Source organism: Octopus sinensis, linkage group LG15 (genome assembly GCF_006345805.1).
Source record: "Octopus sinensis linkage group LG15, ASM634580v1, whole genome shotgun sequence".
In the NCBI taxonomy this organism is placed as follows: Eukaryota; Metazoa; Mollusca; class Cephalopoda; order Octopoda; family Octopodidae; genus Octopus; species Octopus sinensis.
Genome location: NC_043011.1, coordinates 65,930,214 through 65,948,017, shown reverse-complemented (window position 1 = coordinate 65,948,017; position 17,804 = coordinate 65,930,214).

Below are 17,804 nucleotides of genomic sequence, written 5' to 3'. Positions count from 1 at the left end.
GCCATCATATAGTTCAGTCAAGTCCGAAATCCCAATTATTGAAGATAAGAAGGACTTCTACTGACACAAGAGATTACTGGAAACGTGCAAATGCTTCTGTACAACATTATTTCAAACCCGTATACAGAAATGCCCGATTAAAGGTAATAGCAAATGAAATAGCTAGAGATTAGCGAAGAGTGTCCAACATTCACACACAATATTAAAAAACACAATACAATATGCTAAAAAATCCCTTAAGTGATTAAGTGGGACCTTCATTTTCCTCGAGGAGGTTTACATAACGGTCAATCCTTCGAGCTCCAGCAGCGTCCCTGTAAATACAAAAGGAAAACCTGTCGGCTTTGTAAGACGAATTCTAAAATTAAAGATGTGATTCTCTCTGAATGTACTTTTGTTGTCCAATTCCCTGAATTTCTTGAGTTTCTAAAGGATATTTGGACCTACTTATCATACACGAGCAATTACTTCGGATGTGCATTCTAATTATATTTACTAGTGTCTTATAGCTAGATATAGTTAACCAAATTCGTTTAAAACTGAGTGTTTTATTAATATTTGCCTGCATATGCGATTGATTTGGTTATATTTAACACAAGTCTTAAACTCAAATTTTTCCAAAACTTCATTTTTCTAAAATTTGGCACACTGATGTCAAATATCATACTTAGTAGTTTGGAAAGTACTAAGTCAGAAGCTTATTAACTTACGTATTCTTAGCAAATAAATTTAAACCAATGTCCTGAGGGCGGACATCGAGACCATTATAACATTTTAATTGAATTTATCTGGATCAAGACAATGAATACAACTAGTAATTGGTGTGGCAGTAGATTACAAAATTCATTTTCGGCAGGTCAGTGCAGACAACATTATTTTCCCCGTACATTTTTCCGATCGTAATATTGTCGAAGAATGCATTACTCAATCATTTCTGCCTTGAACAACACTTTACTGGGCGCCTGACGTGCCTACTCACATATTCCTGAGTTACAGGGATTATACCTCTGCCGTAGAGTCACTACATTCATTCCCCTGCGTTCTTCCGTGATGCAGGACGTATGAAAATGAAAATATTTTTCGTCCCTTTGATGTACTAGCGCTACAGTTTGCGTTTAAAAATTGTTAAGCTCCCTTTCTATTTGTTCTGTTCAGATTTATTAAATTCTTTATAAACAAAGGAAAGTACTTTCTGTGATTGCTTTCATTATTTCTTTTTTTCAATACACTATATCCATCCCGCCTGCACTTTCGATGATGGTCTGATGGGTTGCGATGGCAAGTATGCTAGAAAACAGTTTCCATTTCCGCTTATGAGAACGGTGACTAAATTCATGTCCAAGTACTTCATAGATTTAAATGCAACTCTCTTGTTAATGGTAAAACTTTCGGAGAAACGAATGCAATGTTAGCTATCAATATGGAAAACAACATATGTGCAGACAATCCATTGAGAATTGATAAATCTTTAAGGGTTTGGAAAAAAAGGGAAATAGCCATGCACATATATATTTTACATGCACACACAAACGCACACACACATTTACACGCACACACACACACTCACACACACACACATGCACACACACACGCTAGGTTGCGTGTTTTTTTCTCTTTTTGCCATCTTTGAAATGAAGATATTTCCTTCGTCTGGCTGCTTTTCTCTCTACAAAATGGTAAGATACATTGGGGAACAGTCATTTTAACGAGTTGTATTTATTTATCATCCGACTAGATACATCTGCACCACAACTGTATCAGAATCCTCCTGAACCAGTTGGTGAGTGTCCCACCCGAGTGGAATCAATGCTAGATGTGTCGAAACCATTGTCGTGATATGTAATCTATTTTATTTGCATTACAATTGATTTCGGTGTGTTTCGTCAAATTGTGTGTTTTCATGCAGTGTTGATCGCCTTTCTAAAGTGTCCTTCCTTAGATCTTATTGTATGTAATATCTACCTAATTTTATATTTACCATGTGTATTTCTTTTTGTAAATAATGGAAGCAATAGTGACGATATGAAAAATCATGATAATGATGGAAGATAAAGATTAGTAATTTAAGAGTATTTTTGTAAGTGTGACTTATAAAACATCTGTAGTAAAGTATTCTGAAATGCAAAACTGTTACAAAATTTCAAAATCGAGGCTAACTCAGCTAAAATGCAAAATGGCTTCATTTAAACAAACTTAAAATTCACAAGGTGCTTCTATACACGCACATACACACACGCACACACACACACACACTCACACACATACACACACACATGCAGACACGCACACACACATATGCAGATATATCTTTTACTTGTTTCAGTCAACAGACTCCAACATGCTTGGAGACCGCCTTCAATAATTTGCAACCGAATCATTCGATAGCAATATATTGTTATGCTTGTTACTTATTCTAAAGATCTCTTTTCCCGAAACACTAAATAAACAGGACTTAATTACACCAACACCTGTTGTGATGCGAACACGCGAGCACACGCGTGCGCGCACCCACACATATTAATATATATATATATATATTTTTTTTTTTTTTTCATGCATTCATGCAGGCAAACACATTCGAGGTGGTATTGAAAAGAATCGGGATATTGTGATGCTATTTTATTCACTTAGATTTAGATCCTTATATTTTTATCGCCTTCAAAGATTTCTCCATTTCAAGCAGCGCATTGGTGCAGATGCATTTTCCAGTATTCAAAAGAATGCTGCAACTCTTGCAAAAGTATGCTTTTTAACGCATCCGTCGTTTTTGTTTTTCAGATGTTGACATCTGCAAATTTCGTAGCACCCGCTTTCATCACTTGTGATAACCTTCGAAACAACATTTCGATCAACTTCCAACTGTTCTTTCATTTCACCACTTGCATCTAGTCGTGAGTGCTTTTGACCTTTCGTGAAAAGACGAGGCACACATTTCCCTGGAACCCATTTCATTTGCAATTCCTCGCTCAAAATTCATTGGCAGAAGCACCGTGACACACCGATCATATCAACAAGTTCGTCAAATTTTCATTGACGATCTTCCAGTTCATGAATTTACATGGCGTATTTTTTCGTTCGGGAGGTCGATAGTCATCCCGAACAAGGATAGTCTTCAAGCGACAACTATCAATTCCTGTAATTTGGAAACAACGCATAAGCTTGTATTGTTTGCATAGCAGCGTCTTAGTGAGTTGTTTGAAGCTTGAAAACTGCTTCGACGACTATTTTAACGAGCGGAAAACAACTTCATGGAGACACGTTTACTTTCGTTTCAGCCGTCGCAGAAATCGACGAACAAAGGAGAAGTACTGCAAAACGAATACGCATCACGTGGTTATACGACGGAACCCAATGACGCTGGTCAGCAGATTGATACCTGGGGGCGATATGAAGTAGTTTCTAGTGGCGGAAGCTCGAACTAGAACGTATTTGTCCCATATAGAACGTTTGCATTTACTTTCTGGTACCCTCTCGTGTGCTGCTGAATTTTCAAAGCTTCAGAAAGATCGACAGAAAAGCTAATACAATTCAGGTATTTAATTCTTTTCATTATAATATATTTCTGGCATACAAAACTGTGACATCAGTAATAATTTTAGAATATATTCCGGACAACATAATTTCAATATCGTTTTCCTACTTATGTTTTAATAATATAATCACAAATGAATTAAGAGTCACTGCAGCAAAGGTTATCTGCAAAGAAATCAGAAAAGAAAAACTTTAAACATGTATAAAAAAAGTATATCTATGATACACTTTGTGTAAGGCAAAATAGCATTTTGTAATAACGGCTACACCAAATATATATATATATATATATATATATATATCTTTTAATGGATGTGAAATCTCATAAATCCTTTTCTACTCTAGGAACAAGGCCCGATTTCTTTGAGGACGTGAAGAGTCGACTAGATCGACACCATTATGCAACTGGTGCCTGATTTATTGACCCCGAAATGATGAAAGGCCCAGTCGACCTCGGAGGTATTTGAGATCAGAACACAAAGATAGACGAAATACCACTAAGCATTTCGCTCGGAGTGCTAAAGATTCTGCCAGCTCACCTTTGACATCTTGTATATTGTAAGAAAATTATATTGTTACTGGCGCGGTCACAAAGAAGTCACGTACCTTATCTTGGTTAGAAGAGCTTTTCTTGGGAGCCTGTACCTACAGAAGAAAAATCTTGAAATTGAAATAGCACACTTAATTTGAATTGAATGTATCTCGACAAATGTATCGCAATGACATGGATAACAATTACATCATACAAGGCTCGTTATGAAAAACGTAATTAACGTAATCTGTGCATTAGTTGATTATCAAAGGGTAGAATGTCGTTTACCATGTACCTTCTTGCAGCAAGTTTCGTAGTTCATTACCGAAGGAAATTTATATCATTGAAACATATTGAAATTTCGCAATTATAAAACATAATACATATTTTTCTTGAAGGTCTGTTTTATTTGAGTAACTAATCGTTGAATTGTCCTTAATAATGTTAATATACTTAAAAATATTATTAAAATATTTATTTAATTTAGGATCTTTGCTACAAGTGAAGAAGATTATAAAACATATCAGACGTTACTGTGGTGTCGTTTCATGTATGTAGAATACACAGTCCAAATTTTGGTTATGCTCAAACAACCATGTATCAATTTTATAAAGTCTGGAACCGAAGCGCATGCCCAGGAAAATACTTTTACCTTAACTTTATGTTGGACGTAAAACCCAGTGTGAAAAAGCTAACTTTCTTTCTGTTATTTTTAACGAACAACTAGGACATATGTATAGAGTTGTTTTCTCATGAATAATTCTTCGCAACCATTTCTATGACTTCCAATACCATTAAAGTGATGAAACATGTGTAGAAAATTTCGCTTATCTGCTTCATTTTTGAATTAGAAGTCACAACATATAACATGTAGCGTCCTTCACAAACAAGTTTCAAATCTATCTCGTGTATATCGACTTGATTGATATTGTGAGGTAACATATACACTTACATCCTGCCTCAAAATCAGCAAAGTTCTCCAAACCTATTGTGTATTGTTTCTATATCAAATATATATTAGCAATACCATTGTTAAAGAACTCAACTTGTGTGGTCTGCTCTTACATAATACGATTTGTTTAATTTTGAGATATATAAATTTCTTGATCGGGATAAGATAATTCTCACCAAGAACCAGTTTAAAATCAATGCGGCATCGAATAAAAGAAGCAAATTCACTTAATCTTCCGCTATATTTATAGTGATGACTACTTACTGGGCATCTTTGCATTCCTTTATAGATCTTGTAACAAGGAGACACATTTACGATATTAAAGCATTTCAGAAACGTTTCTACAACCCTGGAAAATACGTATTTCAGGAAATATAATACACCAATTGGGTAATGAAATTGTAAACAGCGAAATGAAACATTGATGTAGGTATAACTAGAAATCTATAAACTATGTAACCATCGGTTTGTTTTTGTGGGAATCATCATGGATTCGTCATCAAAAAATGTTTTATATTAAATGCAATGTGTCGCATGTGGGAACAGTTTATCAGTAAAACTTCAGATGCATACATGCATTCATGCATACACACACATACACACACATACACACACTAACACACACATTTTTGCACGTACGTTGTATGTGTGTCTGTATTTATATTGGAATGTTTGTATGTATGTACATGTAGGTATATTTAAAACCTTTTAAAATGAAATTGCAGCCGTCGACCCATATATTTACATTTATTAAGTACGTATTATTTCTGAGTTGAATAAAATAAACGTATTTCTCAAAGTTCCTAACATAACTTCTATAAGATATACAATTTTCTTTGTTAACATAGATTCTTCAACCAAGTGTGCGATAATCCTTATTTAATCCTCTGTTTAATTCAGAATTGTTATTAAGATAATCGTTACACATGTAACTCTTAGTAATTCTTATTACCATATGTAATTGTGAATTAATATTACTAATAGATTTTCCATTGAAACTTCCTGTTTTTATGTGTATACATACAAACATTTACATATATATATATATATATATATATATATATATATATATGTATATACGTTAGCATATATGCATGAATACATGTATATATACATACATATATATTTGTATGTATGTATATATGAGTGTGTGTATATTTGTATTAGATCTATGCTAGTAAATCTCCCTATCTACGATAGAGGCATAACATGAGTGAGGGAAGTCATAACAAAGGTGTTTATAAATACAGAAACACGATCTCCAATCTGACACTGTCTGCTATGACTGCATGAGAGGATCTTTAGGGATGCAAATAATAAAGCTAAAAGCTACCTCTCAATGCTCCATGAGAATAGTGTCTGAATGTTCCGTGACCATCATTTATTTTGATTGACAAAACTGAGATGTAAACAACAGCCGCTTCGACTGGCCGTTTTGCATCCAGCCCGTAACTGACACGTCTCAATAAACACTAAATAATCGCACTCTACATACTGACACACACTTTCCATTTTATTTTTGCTATTAACTGCCCTCGCGACCCCCTTCGTATCTACGATATAGGCACGAGTTACAAGAGGAAAACCCAGAGTTACTCGTGGTCAGTGAATTCTTAATAAAAATGCGAATGCGGTTTACCAATTCAAGAATTGACATCAGCGAAATAATCATACTGTCAGATTTTTTAATGCTAAAAAGTTTCCCGATGGCCGTCTTTGTAAACCACCAAAATATCATAACCATTAGTCCAGCCGTCTGGCCGTGAAGAGGGAACAGGCAAAGAGACGAACAGACGGACACACAGATGGACAAACCTATTGTGTATTGTTTCTATATTAAATACATACTAGCAATACCAATGTTAAAGAACTCAAATGGTGTAGTCTGCACGTGCGTAATACGATTTGTTTGTAACTTCCTCATCGAATAGCAGAAAAGAACAATCTCAAAGTTCTCGTTTACGTTGCATCAACACGTAACGAGGATTCGAAACCGAATCGCTGGGTAACCAGTCAGATATCATAAGCAACGAACAAAAAGTCGGTCTCGGTTGTAATTAATTGCGGGACGTTGCGGCAGCTGAGCGATATTTGCCTCCATTCTTGCTGCATCAGACGGTTGCAGATATTTGCGCAGACAACTCCAGGTTCTTGGACAAACCGAACTAAAGATTCGTGCAATATGTCATAAGTAACTTCTTCGAACGCAGCTTCGATCTTCCTTCTTCCTCAAAAAGTATAATATCAAAATTCACGAATTATATGTGTGTGCATATATATATGTATATATATATGTCTGTGTATTTATATCGATGAATATATTTAAGTGTTTGTGCATACATTTTGGTTATTACCTTTTTGTATAAGTCTATATTAGCATCTTCAATTATTTTAATTTAATGATAGTAATACCATACTTACTCGCAGTCATCTTTATGTGCTTTATATTCACTATAACTCTTGTGGCACGTGATATATGCGAGTTTGGCACAATCCTCTCCAATGTTAGTGATTGCTGTGCCTAAAAATTGATAAGTTCCTTCTTCATAATTTATATAAATTGACAAATGTAGCAGCATTGTGTGAAAATTATATTTTCTGTCTTATCCATCTTATGGAGATGTCAAAGTCTAGATGAGGTCAATAATTACATGTTGAGGACTGTGATATTGAATTTGTTATGAAACCTCAGACTTCGCATTTCGCTCTCTCACTCACCCTCTCTCTCTCTCCTCTCTCTTCCCCTCTGTATATATATATATATATATATATATATATATATATATATATATATATATATATATATATATATATATATATATTTATCTATCTACCTATCTGTCTATCTATATATATATATATATATATATATATATATATATATATATATATATATATATATATATATATATATATATATATATATATATATATATATATATATATATATATATATTATATATATATATATATATATATATATATATATATATATATATATATATATATATATATATATATATATATATATATATATATATATATATATATATATATATATATATATATATATATATATATATATATATATATATAATATATATATATGTGTGTGTGTGTGTGTGTGTCGGGATTAGACAGTCTCATGAGCTGAAAAGTGTCATAAATGGTAGTTTCTTCAGAATTACTGGGAGAAGTGGGGGCAGTTGTGGATTTTCCCAGTCGATGCCGGCTGTAAGAGGTCACTGATGAGTCAACATGGAGAATGCATACAGCTTTAGGATGAGAGGAAGGGTGTGAAGGGTCACTTTGTGCAGTTTGCTAGGTTTGGAGTAACAGAGAAGACATAAGGTGGAAGCGAGGAGGAGAGACGAGCAGTGATTAGGCCACCTCTGCTATATATATATATATATATATATTATATATATATATATATATATATATATATATCTACACACATACACACATATATTTTTTTCTCACTTATTTCAGCTCACAGCTGCGGCCATGCAGATGCATCGCCGTTTTGTTCTACACTGTTATTACGAAGAACCTCCTCTAATATGTGGCACTCGGTGAAGAATGGAGTTTGACATTGCTACTCTCATTTGCACATCTTGCCGTGAGGTAGGTTCATCTGGGACACTTGACAGGAAGATGTCCAGCTTTCATTTAAAAACCGCTACATCTACTTTGTGCAAATTCCTCAGGCTCTTTGGGAGAAAATTAAATTGCTGTGGACCATTGAATCCCAGGCTGTTGCAGAAGCTGGTCCTGAAGCTTGATGGCACTGCTGGGATCTTTGGCACTATGCAGTGTCGTCCCGTTCTAGCATTGGTGTAGCTTACAATGCCAAGATTTGGCACAATTCCTTCCAAGTTTCTCCCAGACATATTTTACTGCATACCTCTCCCGTCTTCTCTCTAGGGAGTAGAGTCTTAGCTGTTTAAACCTTTCTCAGTAGCTGAGCTGTTCCAAAGAGTCGACCTTCTTTGTGAATCTTCTCTGGATTGCTTCAAGGTCCGCTGTTAATTTTACACTGGTGGGTGACCATAGCTGTGAGCAGTACTCCAGGCGGCTGAGGACTAAAGTCCGCCAGAGGACCATCATGGTTTCCTTATCCCTGGTTCTGAATGTTCTTAGGATCATTCCAGACAGTCGTCTGCACTTTGTCGCCATCCTGGTAATGTACACTTGGAAAGAGGTATCATCACTCATGTCGATACCCAGGTCCTTCACAGACTTAGGCTCTGGGATTGAAATTCCCTGTGGACCGGTGTATCCTATAAGTGTAATATTCAACTTTGGATGCTGGTAGCGCAGGGCCTGGAATTTTTCAGCATTAAACTGCATATTATTATCCTCAGCCCATCTGTAGATTGAGTCCAGGTGTGCAACATCGCTGGCTTTCAGTATTTACTGCGAGACATTCGTATCGTCTGCATAGCTTGCCAGAGTGGCTATCCGGGCATTTGTGAGCATATCTGAGAGGGACACTATAAAAAGCAGTGGTCCGAAGACAGTTCCCTGTGGATCACCGCTCACTATTTGTGTGTTCATAGAGGTGGCTCCATTAACCACTACTACCTGAAGTCATGTAACCACGCTCCAAGTTTTGTTTTCGGTTCTTCCTTTTTTCTTCTGTTTTTCTAATTTCTCATTTCTTTGTAGGACCACTGGTACAGGGGGGCTTCCGGTTTCTCCTCCCTTGGCTCCCCTATCCTTCTCTACCTCGTCCTTCACTGAGGTAGGTGATCCATTTTCCTGAGGAACACCTGGATCGCAGAGACATCCGGCTTCCTTCTCTTTTTCGTCCTCTTCATCCCCATCAGCCTTGCCACAATAATTTTCAATTATGTTATCCAATGTTTTGATGCGTGGTCTTATAAGCATGTAAGACCGGATAAATTCACCTTTCTTTCGTTCTATTTGGTCAATGGTTCTAGGAAATCCATTGTTCTTTAGCGCGGCAGTGATGATGCTGTTCGGCGGATCGCCACTAGCGATTGTCCATGCTCTTAGAAGACGATCTAACTCTTTCTTTTCCCACGTTGGTGCCATCTTCGTCTTGAAGTCAAGAGGGGTAGCATAGGCTAGAGAGGCAATGAGGGATAGAGAGAGGTAGAGAGGGAGAAACACAGAGGGGGGAAATAGGGAAAGAGAGAGGGAGATAGGAAGGAAAGAGAGAGGTGCTATGAAAGAAATGGAGAGGATGATAGGAGGAAAGCGAGGGGGTGTGGTGTGTTAAAGAGAAAGATGAAGGTAGTGGAGGGGAGGAGGGGGAATAGAAGGAGAGACAGAGTGAAGGAGAAGAGAGGAAGAGGGGCAGGCTGAAGGAGAGGAGTGGAAGAGAAGGAGAAACAGAAGGGGGAGATTATAGCAAGAGAAAGAGACAGAGTGAAGGAGAGACAGAATGAAGGAGAGACAGGATGAAGGATGTGAGAGAGAGGGAGAGAGGGAGTGAGGAGAATGGGCGAATGAGAACTATATGAGAGAGAGGGTGAGGTGTCGAGAGGAGAGGTAGATGTGAGATGGAAAAGAAAGAGAAATGAGAGAAGAGGAGGATATGAAAGTGGGGAGAGAGATGAGAAAAAGAGTAAGATATGCAAGAGAGAGGGAAAAGGTAAGCGTAAAGAGAGATAAAGGAAGGAAGAAAGGAGCTGAATGTGGGGGAGTATATGTAAGGGAGGAGAGAGGTGGTAGAAGAGGGTGGGGAAATGAATGAATTATTTAATTCTAAACTAATTACGATTATATTTCTCAGTCGTTAGCTTAAATTACAGGAAAATAAACAAATGAAAAGGATTTTTAAATATTAGTTTTATAGAGATAGAATGAAATTACGGTAAAATTATGATTATTATATTTCCAGCTCAGTCGTAACTCACAGGAAAATAAATATACGAAATGAATTTCTAAATGTTAGTTTTATAGAGATGAAATGAAAGATAGATTGAAAGCGAAACAGAAATTGAAAGAAAGTTATTCTCAGAATGTAAGCAAAGATGGCGTCGTAAATCGTAACTGAGATGTTAGCTTACATTAAAGGAAAATAAAAAATAATAAACAAAAATATGAAAACGATACTTATCGTAAAGGGTACAGTCCAAACTCTCGTGCTTGTACGAAGAAGTTTTCTTTCAAAACAGAAAAGAGAACATTTTTTTCCTTCTTACATTTGGTTGGAGATAAATTAAAGACTTGCCACCACGTGCTTTTCGGCAAAGAATCTAGCTTGTGTAACTAAATTTAATGTCTTATATTTCGCTTCAAGCGAAATATATTACGTTCTTAATTAATATATTTTTAATTAATGCATTTTAGCAGATCGTTATGAGTTAACAGGTTCTACGTTTTTTTAGATTTAGTAGATTATTTCGTCGAATTATTCAAATCTTTTTTTTCACAGAGCAAAAGGAAACGCGTCTTTTCTCTACGGAAACCGGAAGTAATATATATATTTATATATATATATATATATATATATATATATATATATATATATATATATATATATATATATATATATATATATTATATTATATTATATTATATTACATATATATATATATATAAATCCACATACACCCCAGAAACCAAGAAGCCTTCACCATCACCACCCAGAATTTACCAATACTTCATAAGGACCCCAAATGAAAGGAAATTCTAAACATACATAAAATCATTAAAAGCTACAAACAACCTAAATCACTTAAAAAGATTCTCACAAAGGCAAAATTGATCAGATCTAATTTTACTTGTGCTTCTGAAAACATTATTTGTGTCATAAGGTGCTCGGGCTGCCACCAAAACTACGTGGGTTCCACGAGACTATCACTCAGACGTAGATGCACACTGCATCGACAACAAATTGCATTCCCAGAATATAGAATGATACCCATAAGTGAGCATAATGAGAAATGCGCAAAGTAACTATCACCACAATTTTTAATCTTTCCATTCTATCAATGTGCTATTGGAACACTAACACAAATTAGACTAAACAAGGAAACATTCTTCATTGAAAAATATAAGCCTGAACTTAACCATCCTAACATTCTTATACAGAGAAACTCACCCCATTAAGTAAAAGAGGCAAGAAATATAAAGCGATTATCTCACTTACACCGGAAGAAATCGCTTATTACCTCCCCCTACATGGAACTCTTCCTTGCACTGTATAACGAAGACAGAACACGATGTAGGTAAAGACATTTGACAAATTTGAAAAGTTAACACGAAACCGGTAATTTCTTCAAAAACTATGTTACTGTATGAAAAATGTTATATCATTCTTCTAACATAACGACTTAAATATATTCTTTAACCTTTTAAAACAAGCCTTCTTTGGTTTTTCACTCTTTCTATTTTGTATATATCCAACCACGTGCTTTCACACACTTTCTCACACACACACACACACATATATATATATATATATATATATATATATATATATATATATATATATATATATATATATATATATATATATTTAAATATATATATATATATATATATATATATATATAAATATATGTATATATATATATATATGTGTGTGTGTGTGTGTGTGTGTGTGTGTGTGTGTGTGTGTGTGTGTGCGTGTGTGTGTATAAACTTAGATAAATAAACTTAGATATGTTTCCACCAAAGATTGGTCCAGGCTATGTCTAACATAATATCACCACCTGATAGGATTATATGAATCCTGTTTAAATCAAGTTTTGTTCAAGTTTTCTGTATGGTCCATTCAATTAGTGAGTTTTTGTTGGGTGAGTTGTATCCAATTATGGGTGGCTTATCTCCGTTTAAAGTTCATGGGTTCCTTTTCCTCTTTGATCTCTTTCGGGACAATGTAAAATGGAGCAGGGCTTGTTGAGGAAAAGAAATTATGTTGCAGTGTACATATATGCTGTGATTCTGAATTGGGCAGGGGACGTATTGCTCGTGGTCCCAGTCTCGGGTGAACCTTGAAGCTAATGTTCAGGTCGTTTGGACAAAGTTGGCGGTATATTCTCCACATCGTGCAAATGATGTACTGCTCACGGCGACGCTGGAGAGAGTAGAGTTTCAAGGCTTTAAGTTGGAGCCAATAATCGAGACCAGCCATGCCTTCAATTCGTTTAGTGAGTGCTTTCTGGGGTGATTCAGTCGTCAATATGTTTTGTCTTGTATGGGGTGACCACAGTGGGCAGCAGTATTCGATGTGTGGCCGTACAAAGGAGACACAAAGGAGATGACATCTTGTTCTCTTGACCGGAAAGCTCTTAAGATCCAGGAACTCATCCTACGAGCTATATCGACCTTCTTGTTGATGTGTGCACTCCAACTGAGATCGCCATCAACAATTACACCCAGGTCACTGATATTGTTAGAGGCTGTGAGCGTTTCCCCTGAAGGAAGAGTGTATGGCTGTTTTAGTGTAGACTTTCTTCCAAAATGCATCAGCTCAAATTTTGCCTCCTTCAGTTGCATTTTGTTTCTGTCTGCCCATTAACTCCCAGCGAATAGATCAGACTGGAGTTGAGTTCGGTCTGCTACTTCATTGAAGATTTGCTGGAGCTTAGTGTCATCAGCAAATATTTTCACTTTGCAGTAATGTACGACACTGGAAAGGTCGTTTATATAAATTATAAAGAAGAGCGGGCCCAAGAACATCCCCTGGGGGACACCGCTGGTGACTTGAATGTTGTGTAAGAGCTGTGTTAGACAGTCCCTGTCACAGCGAAAGCCATGCTGATTTGCATTTAGGAGTTTGTGAATCTCCAGAAAGTCAGCTATCCTTGATCTTAACACTCTTTCAAACACTTTAATGATGTGGGAGGTGAGTAAGATTAGGCGATAGTTGACTGCTAGGGATCTGTTTCCCTGTTTGAAAACCGGGACGACAGACTGTGATAGTAGTTGTTTCGGAATATAACATGAATCTAATGAATTTCTCCAGAGGTTGGTCAGAGGGACAGCAAGTTGGTGACTACATTCCTACAGGAGACTAGCGGTGAATCTATCAGGGCCTACAGCAGAATAATATTTGACGTCATTTATTGCTGCAATGATGTCAGAGGCAGTGAAGGTTACGTCTGAGATTTTATGTTTGGCATCAACTTCGTCCGCTTCTCTTACGTTAATATCAGTGGGAACACTAAAGACAGTGCAGTATTGTTTCTGCAGTATTTCTGCCATTTCTTTAGCATCGTGTCGAGCAATGCCGTTATCATCAATCAAGGGCCCAATGGGCGAGCCAGTGTTTCTATGCATATTTCCATAAGAATAGAACACATATGGGTTCTGTTTGATGTTTTTGATTACCCACTGTTCCTCCGCAGCTCTTTGATTTTCAATGGAGGTTTTCATGTCGGTCTGCAGATGAGGATTTTCCAACTCTAGCCTTTTCCTTTTTGTTGAATGTGGATGTTGCATGTGGGAATGTTTTAATTGGTTGATCTTTTAATTGAGTTTTATGATGTGCCTGATGAGTGTTGTTTTCTTTTTAGGGAGCCTGTTTCTGTTTGTGTTCGTGGATATCGTAGGAGCGTGTTTAGAGCATGTATAGGTGACAATTTTCTGAAAGTGCTGCCATGCGGTCTCACTTTGGGTGGAATTGAGAGTAAGAACCAGTCGATGAAAGACAGATCCTTTCTGATATATATATATATATATATATATATATATATATACAAGCACACACTAACGCACTAAAATTGAGGGGCCTTGATTTTCAGTAATCAGAAATATATATATACGTATCTACATACTAAGCACCAATATAAATATATATATATATACATGTGTGTGTGTGTGGTGCTTGTGTGTGTGTATGTATGCACGTTTGTCTGGATGCGTGCGAGTGTGCACGCATGTATGCATATGTTTAAGTATGTTTGTATGTATGCATGAATATGTACATATAATGTATGAATATAATAAATTACTTAACACACGGCAAAATGGCTTCGTTTCGAATCAGGTAATTGACCGTGCAAATGTCGATGTGATATATATTGAATTTGCAATAACGTTTGATGAGATGGATAATTACTTGAGATATCACATTATGCTATATCTTAGCGAAACCTTTAAACGAAGTTACATAGTGGCTTGAACAATAGAAGTCAGTTGCTGACAATTCTGCATTTCCCAGGGACACACACGGGGAATTATCTTGTGGACATTACACAATATAGTGTCACAGATAGACATAACCATGCTCACTGAGATGATATATATACATTGAGTAAGGGTTTCAACCAGAAATTGTGCCAATTCTGGTGCAAAACCGTTACCGCGCCTGGTATTTTCCCCACTGTTGCTGCGATGTTGCTTCATCCGAAATTGCAGACGAAAAAACAAGACTGTCAAGACGTTTTGTGATGACTTCTATGTCTACACATACACATATACAGATCCCTCTCTATGAATATATGTACGTATGTGTGTATGTGTTTATGTATCTATCTATCTGTCTATTTATATATATATATGTATTATGTATTTATATATATATATATATGTATAATATATATATATATATATATACATATATATATGTGTGTGTATTATGTATTTATGTATATATATATATATATATATATGTATATAATATATATATTTATATATATATATTTATATATATATATATATTTATATTTATATATATATATATATATATTTATGTATATATATATATATATATATATATATATATATATATATTTATGTATATATATATATATATATATATATATATATATATATATATATATATATATATATATGTATATATATATGTATACATATATATTTATATATACATGCATATATGTTTTCTCTTTTACGGGTATTATTCCTAAGACTGCTGCAATGTTTCTGAAGCCCTTGGATTTTACTCGAATGAATCGACCTCAATATATATTTTTTTAAACCTGGTACTTATTCTATCGGTGTTTTGCCGAACTGCTATTCTACGTAGACACAGTCACGCCAACATCAGTTGTTATGTATATATATACGAACTCACACACACACACACACACCACACACACACGCATATATGTTTTGCTATGTATCTCTGTATGCACTTATATCTATCTTGCTTTCTAGATAAATACATGATCATTATTTTTGTGTGAACATAATACACATATATATATATATATACTTGCCAACTAGCAGTAGAAAAATAAATAGAGAAGCATTATTCATGGTTTTCACTTTCAAATACCACGTCCGATAATCTTACGACGCATCGACAATGTTATATCTTGTATACTTAAATATAACGTAACATGTGTTTTACCCAGAATTCATTATGTTGACATCCTTTATTTATTGTCACGATAGCTAATTAATTGTTCAGTCTTATTTTTTGCTTGTCGTACCTAATATAGCTATGCTAATATATTTCTTATTAACAAGTATTTATTGCGTAATGTGTAACTAAATTCGCCGAGTAACGTTTGTAATAACAGGTACTTTAAAAGCATAGTGAAGAGAAATTTCCATGGGTTACACGTTGCAAGGAATTTAGTTACGTGTATTCTCCATTGAAGGAACACTACCATAGAATATTACTACAGTTTGTCAAGAATTTTGTTAAAACAATTTGTGCACGGAAATAGATTCATATTTAATTCAATAATATTTTAATATAAATGTATCATCTTCACACTTTTAATTTTCCTATGATTATTGGTACATTTTAAACCAAAATAGTTGTCAGAATGATGCAGGTCATAAATTAATAATCTAACCACGAATGCAGTAAATACGACTGAGGATTAACGCATTATCTGCAAAGGAGAAAAAACGCTGTACGTAAATACTAAAAGTTATGCGAACTATGCAACAATTTCGTTGTTTATATATTCCTATTTTTCACAAGCTTATGTGGTTACCAGGAAAACAAAACAGTGCATTTTATAATGGATCTTGTTAAGGCACCCAAACACGTGATGAAAGATACCAGAGAGATAGGGCAGTATTTGAGAGATTTTGTGGTCGACAAGGGACCAGGAATGGAATTTTCCTATTGGTTTATTCAGTCGTTTCAGCACCCTCAGGCGAATTGTGCCGGCTAAATAGGAAAACGCTCGTGACTAAGTGATATCTGTTTCTTTATACCTACTCTTACTATTCTTGATCTAAGAAGAATTTATCGGAGGATTAATTGCTTATTTATGAATTTCAATTTCGAACCCCGTTAAACTACTTTTGTGCGTCAAAGTTACTTTAGGATATGAGACAAATCAACAGCTGTCCAAACCGTTTTGTGGATACTGGTGCATTGTTGATATCACTGTAGCACGATCTGCGTGTCATGAGCTGCAATTAAACCATGATAAAGGAAACGGTTTCTTTGGTGGAAAGTTAACTTTAATTCAATATATCAGAGAGTAAATTAAATATTGGTTACTATTTTGTCTGAAAGAGCGGTAATATAGTCAAAAAGCAAAGACTATCAACTTCACGATATATGAAACGAAATTGGTCTACTTCGTAGTAAGTGAGTGAGTGAAGTTTCAACGCACGAATTGGCTTCTTATCGCTGACAAAATATGAGGCCTCAAACACTCTGGCTGGCTTAGGAAACCATCTGAACATGACTTACACAACGTCAAGTTTTCCCCTGATATTACCAGGTTTCCCATTTGATCAGGCTTCACAAGAGGTGACACAAGCCTAACAGAAACCGTCGTCATCGGAAGTTCACTTTGCAGAATTTTCTTTGAAGAGATATACTGATAGATTTGGCTACTGAAGTTATTGTTATTCGCAGGTCATCGATCA